This window comes from Magnolia sinica, chromosome 16, assembly GCF_029962835.1.
Source record: "Magnolia sinica isolate HGM2019 chromosome 16, MsV1, whole genome shotgun sequence".
Taxonomy (NCBI): domain Eukaryota; kingdom Viridiplantae; phylum Streptophyta; class Magnoliopsida; order Magnoliales; family Magnoliaceae; genus Magnolia; species Magnolia sinica.
In genome coordinates this window covers 22,824,378-22,832,622 of record NC_080588.1, presented here as the reverse complement: position 1 = coordinate 22,832,622, position 8,245 = coordinate 22,824,378, and positions in this window count along the sequence as shown.

Genomic DNA, 8,245 nt, shown 5'->3' with positions numbered 1-8,245 from the left:
TTGGATTGAGAGAGGCTTGCTTTGGTTATAACCTAAGTATACCTTGGCCCTGGGGTTATTTTCATCGATGTTAGGCCTATTTATAGTCCTTAAAACCCTAGCTCTCTTTTCCATACGAATTTCCTAACCCTAGCTAAGAAGAGAGAGGAAAAGAGAGAGAAAGTGAGAGAGAAAGTTGGTGAATCATCTTAGATTCTTTCTTATTCTTCTTCATCCTTTAACTTTCACTTTAGAATCGTTATTCTGGCGACTCTGAGTTCATCTTTGGGTAAGTTAACCTAACCATAATCTGTGTTAAAGCTTAGAATAGTCTTTGTGATGTTGTAGCTCATTTCTATTCTTGTCTTAGGTTATCCTGTAGCCGTTGACGAAGACATATCATCTGAAATCAATTCGGTGTTCTTTTCTGGATTAAGGTGCGGACTTTAATCATATAGGTTATGGTTTTCAAGGCTTTCAATGCTAGTGAATGGTTTATTCTTGCTATAAATGAGATTTTACATGCCAAATGTTATGTTTACTTTGCATTCCTGATATGCATGTGTCACATTGAGATTTATGTATTCTATGTGTATGTATAAAGTACCGTATATGTATAAAATATGCACATGTATTTGCCATGATTATTTGTCGTGTATGCATGCTAGATGTATGTGTGGTAACTCCTTGGTAAAAGGAATTGTCCAAATGCGTGTATTTCAACATACGTCATGTATGTTGTTTTATGTATTTTAAGTGTTTGTAGAAATGTCTGAATGATTTAAAGTGTGATATATCGACCTAGTGTGGGCGTTGAGAAGCGATTCTCAACTCTTCCACCAGTGTGTATGATTTCCTTCATGCTAGTTACATTCCTTGTTATTTAATTTCAAGTCTTACTTATGCTTAAATCCATGTTAAGTTGATATTCTTCAAATGCTTACATACCATATGATTTGAGTTGTTGTTCCATTACTATTCTAAATTGTTGATATCAATACCTGTTATAGTGGAATGTGTTTGGGACTATGAATAGTCCAGGAAATCGGTAATCGGCCTTAAGTTCGTGGCTGAGGTTGCTTTCGCCACGTAGGACGTGATTAGACGAACCCGAGTCGTATTAGAGTTGTTGGCAGTGGTTTGGCCATGCGGAGTGTTTGCGCAATCTATGTCGTTTAACCCAACGTGCGCTCGTGCTAGTCGAGTTCGTCAAGTAACCCGATTGTCCGATGTATGTTCACCATGTATGGACGCCATTGTTTGAATCTAGGGTACCGAACTTACCAGTGAAATCCTATTAACCTTGATACCTTAATCCGCTAAGACTCATGAGCCGGACATGGTGGTATGAGACTCCGTGGTTGAGCTGTCGGCCTACGCTGGGGTGACGAGCCTCCCCGTAGTGACCAGTGAGCAACCAAACTCGTGAGCCGATTATGGTGGTATGGGACACTATATTCATGCTGTCGGCCTACATTGATTGGTGACGAGCCCTTTGTAGTGACCTCGAGCATGCCTGGATACCGCATTGAGGTGACGAGCCTTAGTGTAGTAACGAAGGTGTGGTAGGCATGCATTGATTAGTGACGAGCCCTTTGCAACGACCTACAACCATATGATCGTATGAGATATCTAGGACTGACGACCCTAGAATGGATCACTGTTTGGATGATGATATGAGGAAGGTATCTTAGCTTCCCAATCCTGGTGTATGAAAAGGACTAATAACAACTTGGTAATCATGTTCATGCACTGCATTTGCATGTGTTTTGTAGATGTGGCGTACTTTGAGGTGGTGTCATGCGTAACATAAGATGAAGACGCTGAGGGTGTACGTATGAGGGCACGCATCATTCTGCATACATCCTTGCATTAACAAGAGTACTTAGGACATGTTTGATTATTCTGCTTTATCATTACTGCTTGATTGAATTGATAACATGTTAACCTGTGCTTTATTATTCCACTGAGTTGATCACTCACTCCCACATTAAGGGCGGTGTTTAAACACCCACCGGACTGTCTTAATTCTGATGTTACGAGATGTTGAGGCGACCTCGAGGCGAGCGGGAGATCGATGATGATGAGGCCGCTTTCTCTTATATGCGGTTTTGAGACGGGTTCTAGTGAGCCTAGTTCCTGATGCGTGGGATGCTAGGATTTCTTTTGGGAATTAAATGATGTAATTTAATACTTGTACTTTTGATAGCAACACTTACATTTTGACCTGGTATGTGTATGTATTTCAGGATTTGCACATGTACACACTTATATTTCTTTAAGTCTTCCGCTTGCTTTCTTCACTTATCCTGAATTATATCTGCACTTTGGCTTAATCTATTCCATGTTTTATGCGCTAATATGGACAACATACATCCATCATTCAACCAGTAGCTAACCCTACCTTGAACTTGGCTCAGCTCGGTCCTCGACCTTGACTAGCCATCTCGGCTTGGTTCGGTCAACAATTTAGGCAAGTTCAAACCGAGTTTGAGCCTATGCGACATTTTCTCGAACACATAAAGTACATCTTTAATTTCTAACATAATGCAAAACAATAACAAGAGTTTACAATATTTCATCAAACACTAGGCGAGCAGCATCAAAATTAAGATATAAAGGTAGTTTTATAATAAAAAGTTTTCTTTAATTATTTTTTTATATATAAAGTGATTTGTTTCATATCCATTCCTTCCTTGCCACCAATTGATCCTACGAAAAATGTATGCATCTGAAACAATACTTCGTTGAGTCATTTCATCAAACACTTGGTGACTGGTGTCAATATCAAAATAACCGAGTCACCGAACTGATTCGAGTTGAGGTTCAATCTGAGTCAAGTCGAGCTTGGGCAAGCTCAAACTCAGCTCGAAATTTTTTAAGCTCCAAAAACCAACTCAACTCGGTTCGAATCCAATTTTAAGAAGAGGCGAGTCAACCTTTTTAGCGAGCTGACCGAACTAACTCAACTCGTGTACAACTCTAACCTCACTTATAGATGGCACAATGACCAAAATGCCCTTAGTTCAATGGCTGGGTTGGCCCGCCTTGGGTTAGAGTTGAGCTGGGTGTCAAGCCTGAGGGTGACGTTTGGCATGGACCCATTACAAGAGCCTAGCCCAACATCACATATTAAGGTTTAATTGCATGACAATGATTCTTAATCATAGCAGTGATACGCGAATTGGGTGGGTCCATCATAATATTCATGTAAATTTTACCTAGACCACTAGGTGGGTTGCCTCATTTTAGATTCAGGGCTCAAAAATTAGCTCCGTTGATGAATAAAATGGACACATGATTGAAAATAGTGTTTAGGTAATGCTCACCATCCAAACTATTTTCATTGGTTTTGCAACCTAAATCATTGGGTCATCTTTTGGCCCATTGCTAAATTATGGTGTGAAATCTAATGATTTAAGTAGATTTCATACAATCATCAAGACGTGCTTTAAAGGTCTCATTCTCAATTGTTTTCTTTGGTGTAACTATTGACACTCAAATATTGCATAATTTCTTCCATTTATATCTTAGTTTTATGAACATGAATTAGCTTAATGTTCTATTTTACTCATGTTTGTGTTGCATGGTGAATTTAAGAGCTTGGATTAAAAAGAATGTTAAAAGCATGGATTTGATGCTCAAGAATTACCAAGGCAAGGGATGGATCTTAGGAGACCAAGATTGAAGAATTCACATGCCAAAGATCTAAGAAAACCAAGTGAGGAATAAAGAGAATCAAAGATTTAAAGTGAAAAAAAATAATCGTGAAATTGTCCTGAAAAAACATATTTTGAAACTCTGGGTTATTTTGGGAAACTATGCAGAGTGAAGTCTATTTTAGCAAACTGCATAAATTTAAGGCAGTTTCTAGAGTTTTCTAACTAGGTGCGAAAGTTGGAGTTCCCCACTTATAAATAGGGCTTCCCAGGGCATTCTTAAGCATCATTCAAAGCATTTAAGAACAAGATGTAGGGTTTTTAGAGAGTTTTCAGTTTTATTAAAGTTTTATAAATTATTTTTTTTCTTTTAGATCTTTTCTATTTACATTTATTTCTTTCTTGTTGCTCTTCTATTTTACAATTTAATTATGTTTTTCTAAGTTCCCTCTACCCTAAGCTAGAAGGGAAGCACATTGGTTTAATGTTTTCATAGTTATGATGATTGATTGTTTTAATGATGAGAACAATGGTGCATGTATGTTATCAGTTGTTTAAGTTTAGTTTTTTATCCTCATATGAGATCCATATGTTTCCATTACTGAATTAATTAGATTTCCTAGATAGGAGAGGTTCTTAACATGTTACATTTCTTTGATATTCATTATCTTATAGATAATGATTCTTAAAATCATTGGCGCTTGAGAATATATATCAATGGTGTGAATCCATGATTTTCTAATATTTTATATCATTTATTTAAGATGTTTAAATTGTTTTATTTTTCGATTAAGCCGACCATAGTGCTGGGATCCTCATTGTGTTATCCAAGTCAACATGATTTTGGAACATTAACCTATGTGTGGAACTTTGAAGCTTGGGTGTTATTTTAATTCAGTTGAATTACATCCATTCAAAACTCCCAAAATGAAATCATCAGTTTAGTTTTTATTACTTAGTTTATTTTGCATTTAATTTTCTCGTTCTCGCAATCATCTCCCTATGGGATCGACCCTGTATTCACAGGATATTACTTACGAATCTCTACACTTGGAGGCAAGCAATCAAGTTTTTGGCGTCGTTGCTGAGGAGAGAGTGAGATAGATTAAATCTGTGATAGAAATCTAAGGTAAGTTCTCTTCTAAACCCTCCAAAATTTCTGTAGATTTTTTGTTTTTCTTTGAAAGTAAATTCAATTGGGTCTTTCAAGCACTAACTGTGACATATGGTTGTCCTGCTTGAGATTTTATCACCCAAGTTCTATGATTGTCCTATAGTTGTTGTTTAATCATAAAGATCATCCATTGAATCTATTTTCCAGATCAACATAGTTTAATTTCTTCATTTATTTTACTTTTGTTGATTTATTTTTTATTTTTTGCTTTGTGGTTTGAACTCTTATGGTCGGCCCTGCCGCTTGGGTTATTGATTTATTATATATGCTTTATGGATTGAACCCTTATGGTCAGCCTTGCTGCCTGGGTTGTTGATTTATTTTGCTTTGTGGATTGAACATTTATGGTTGGCCCTGCCGCCTGGGTTGTTGATTTATTTTGCTTTGTAGATTGAACCCTTATGGTTGGCTCTGCCGCCTGGGTTATTGATTTATTTTGTTTTGTGGATTGAACCCTCATGGTCGGCCCTGTCACCTGGGTTGTTTGTTAAGTTTTTATTTTTATTTTAAGTATCATACTTGCTATTTGAATTAGTGGTATTTTTTGTATGGTGTGGATGGCTTATATCCCGTTAGTGTATGGATCAAAACAATTGACTCTCCTCCAAAGGCGGACTAGTTCTAGGCCTTGATCATTTACTTAGAAGAGGCACTCAACATCACTTGGATTCCATGGCAATTCCAGTTGATAATCTAAATCCAAATCTGCCAGATCTAACTATAAATCAAAATAGAGAAAATCAACATAATCCTCCTCTTAAGGATGAGAATAAAGTTCATAGGAATGTGTTAAACCAACCACGGAATTTACGTGAACGTCTACACCCTGAGAGATCAACTTTACAATCTTGCATGGTGTTCCCTGCTCACACAAGGAACATTGATTTTAAACCAGGTGTGATTCAATTGATACATAAATTTCATGGCTTAGATTTTGAAAGCCCCTACTTGCACCTCAAGGACTTTGAGGAAGTAATTGTAACATTACAAGTAAACAATAGCAATAGGGATGCACTTAAGCTTAGGCTATTCTCATTTTTTCTAAAGGATTGGGCTAAAACATCGCTCAACTCTCTAAGACCTAATACCATCACTACATGACAAGCCTTAAGTAGAGAGTTTTTGAAAAAATTCTTTCCTGAGAATAAAACAAATGCACTTAAACAGGAAATCATGTCGTTCTCCCAAAAGGGGAATGAACTGTTTATCCAATCTTGGGAGCACTTCAAAGACCTTTTACTTACTTGTACACATCATGGTTATGAACTATGGCATGTGATTGATACGTTCCGAAAGAGGCTCACCATGGATACCCGTCAGTTCATAGAGATGATGTGTGGTAGAACCTTTCTTGACGAAGATCATAATGAGGCTTGGGATTTTCTAGACATGTTAGCAGAGAATACGCAGACATGGGATGTCTCTGCTAAACTAGACTAAACTAGACCCATTCCTAGAGAGAAAGCGAGGATGTATGTCCTAAGAGAGGAAGACGACCTTAATGCAAAATTCGCTGCATTGGCTAAAAAGGTCAAAGCCTTAGAAATTATGAAGGTTAATATAGTTAAAGAAAACAGTTCTTTAGGTAATTGTTATAGCATTTGTGGTAGTGCAGACCATTACACAAAGGATTATCCAATAATCCTAGTTGTACAAAATATCACGCATGAGCATGAGCAAGCAAATGTTATAAATAACTATCAAAGATCAGTTATGCAACCAATGGGAAACACATACAATCCAAATTGGTGTAACCATCCTAATCTTAGTTGGAGGAATGGACCACAAATTAATGCGCCCAATGCACCTCAAGACCCTTAACAAAATAACTTCTTTGGGGCACCTAATAATGTACCATATGTGCCCTCATCAAAGCGATCATTTGTGGAGGATGCATTGACTGCATTCATAAATCTCAAGCTCAAATGAATCAGTCTCTAATCCAATCAAATTAGGAATTAAAGGCTGCCATGGCTAAGATTGAAACTCAACTAAATGTTAGGGAAAAAGTCACCCTTCTTTCTCAACCTGTGCCAAACCCTAGAAATACACATTTCATTGGAGACTCAAATCCAAGCGAGCTACATTATGAACAAGCTAAGGTCGTATTAGATGACAAGATAATGCAATCGGTAAAAATACCGAAAGATGAGCTATCATCTCAAGAGAATGATAAACCGACTATAGTTCAAGAGCCGCAAAAATAAAAGAATAAAGAAACTAAGTCACATGGGCCTCTAGTTCCGTTCCCATCTAGACTTCGAAACCCGACTGTCCCCATGAAATATCAAGAGGTGTTGGATGTACTCCAAAAGGTTACTGTCAATATTCCTCTGCTTGATGCAATTAAACAAATTCCATCATATGCTAAATATCTCAAGGACTTGTGCACTGTAAAGAGGAAGTTAAATGTGCACAAAAAGGCCTTCCTCACCGAGAAAGTGAGCGCTATCATTCAACAAAGGGCCGTACCCAAATACAAAGACCCAAGAAGTTCCATTATTCCTTATATTATTGAGAATTTTCAAATTGAGCATGTTTTGCTAGATTCAGGTGCAAGTGTCAACCTAGTACCTTATTTGGTTTACAAACAAATGGAGTTAGGCGAGCTTAAACCAACCACGATTACACTCCAACTCATTAACCGCTCTATTAAGGTACCAAAGGAAATTTTAGAGGACGTGCTAGTCCAAGTGGAGAAATTCTACTTCCCCATAGATTTTATTGTACTAGACACTAAACCATGTGTAAATGCTAGCACTCATGTTCTCATCATTTTAGGCTGCCCATTCCTAGCAACTTCAAATGCAATAATAAATTGCATGAATGAAATGATGAACTAGTCTTTTGATAATATGACTCTAGAGCTAAATATTTTCAATCTATGTAAGTAGCCCATTGACAATAATGAGATCCATGAGCTGAATTTCATGGACTGCTTGATAGAAGAAGAGAAATTGGAACCTAGTCTAACTAAGGAATTGATTCAAGTTTTTGGAGACTTGAAAAAATCTGATTTAAAAAAAGTGTTTGCTGAAATTTATGATGATAATGAGAGTACTACTACCCAGGATATTAGTATGTATCAATGGAGACCGTGCACTCAAATCCTATCTATCGAGGACTCACAACCTCTCCCATCACCAACCAATGTTCCAAAGATTAATTTAAAACCACTATCAAATGAGCTTAAGTATGTATACTTAGGTGAAAATAAAACTTATCCTATGATGATCTCTTCATTTTTAGATGAGGATCAAGAGATTAAATTATTGAATGTTCTAAGGGACCACAAAGGAGCCTTAGGCTGGACCATTTCTGACATCAAGGGTATAAGCCCTTCCATTGCACCAATCGGATCTAACTCAATGAGGACGCCAAACCAATTAGACAACCTCAAAGGCATCTCAATCCAAATATGATGGAAGTTGTA